This window comes from Morone saxatilis, unplaced genomic scaffold (genome assembly GCF_004916995.1).
Source record: "Morone saxatilis isolate NCDOM2014 unplaced genomic scaffold, NCSU_SB_2.0 Contig4, whole genome shotgun sequence".
NCBI lineage: Eukaryota > Metazoa > Chordata > Actinopteri > Moronidae > Morone > Morone saxatilis.
This window is the reverse complement of record NW_023339984.1, coordinates 195199-196759: the sequence shown is the minus strand read 5'-3', so window position 1 is coordinate 196759 and position 1561 is coordinate 195199. Positions and strand designations below refer to the sequence as shown.

At 41.5% G+C, this 1561-nt stretch overlaps 1 protein-coding gene across 1 annotated transcript in view; it reads right to left on the bottom strand.

Annotated features, from left to right (window-relative positions):
• ache (acetylcholinesterase) overlaps window positions 1-1561 on the bottom strand; it is a gene marked incomplete in the record, with an annotated part of 34795 nt that overhangs the window by 15261 nt on the left and 17973 nt on the right.

Here is a 1561-nt window from a genome sequence, read left to right as displayed (position 1 = left end):
CATTTCCTCTTGTCTGGTAATGTTTGTTAAAACTACAGTCTCAGCTGTTAGGAATTAGTGAGCCTTTGTAAAAAAATAAAACTACCTAATTTCCAGACTACTGAGCGCACCTGAATATAAGCCGCACCAACTAAATTTAAAAAGAAAAAAAAAATGTACATATATAAGCGGCACTTGTCTATAAGCCGCAGGTGTCCACGTTGTAAAGGAATTTTTCACAGAAAGATGGTACACAGAAAGATTTTTATAATGTTAATTAAATAAATGCTGCCGTCTCCAACGCCTCACCATTGATTCATTGATGCAAGCTACGTGCAGCAGCTCTATTCCTTCTTCGACAGCCAGATGGATTGCCTTTAACTTAAAAGCGCATCATGTGCATTTTTCTTGTGTTTTCCTGATGAGGGTGTTGCATGATGCGCAAAATGACTGAATGAATTGAATGAATTCAAACTGAATGAATTCAAAACACAATCAAACTAGGTCTTCCTCGGCGCATTATCTCTTCCACCTGTCTGTCTCGCTCTTGGCCTTCCTGCTAGAGCGCCCCCGGAGACGTAAGCCCGTAAAAATCTTTAAATTAAACCGCATCATTGTTTAAGCGCACGTTCAAAGCGTGTGAAAAAAGTAGCGGCTTATAGTCCGGGAATTGCGGTAATATCTGTGAGCTGTTCTTAAGATTTGTGTCTTCAGTAGGCCAACCCATGGGCTTAGGCTGAGAGCCACAGACAATTTAGTAAATGTAAATGGTAAAGGACCTGTACTTGTATAGCGCCTTCTAGTCTTCAACCACTCAAAGCGCTTTTACCTACGTGGCCACATTCACCATTTACACACATTCAACCAATTGCAAAGCCCATCAAACAGAACGCATCCGTACACATTCACCACCGATGCACAACAAGAGCAATTTTTTTTTTCCCGATCCCCATTTAATATCTGTTGATACTGAGTACTAATTAGTACAGAATTTGTTATTTCAGTGCAGCCTTTACCTGAGTACCTGAATGAACTGTATTCTCTGTGTTTATTTCCTCGTCTCTACATCTTTTGCATGGATTACATTAATAAATAAGTTTTATTTGCTTTCTGTTGGTGGCCTTTTGTTGTACTTGCAGTGCGTTGTGAGATGCAGCTCTCTCTGTCTCGCCTCTGACCTGCCCACACACACAGCATACGACAGAGACACAGAAGCAGATTTGTGAAAGAAACCTGTGCATGAAAGGTTTTGACATGTTCTTCTTCCTGTGGCTTTTAATGCCTGAATACATGTAGCCGGTAGGCCTTATTGTTCATCGTCAATATCATGTCAGCATTCAAGTGCAATGAAAAGCAGTACAAATCCAAAGTGTTTACTTTCAATTCTTGCCAGTCACTTTACAAGTCCAAAGCAGTCCAGCGTTTTGGCAGCAGTTTTGGGCCTGAACCTGACACGGCCTGCTGGGTTCGGGTCAAGTTCAGGCCCAAAACTGCTGAAATTGGGTTCGGCAGAGAATCATAGCTCTTCTTAAAAGGGGCTTTGTTTCTGTTTCCAATGCATTACCGACCCAATGTCCTTGCT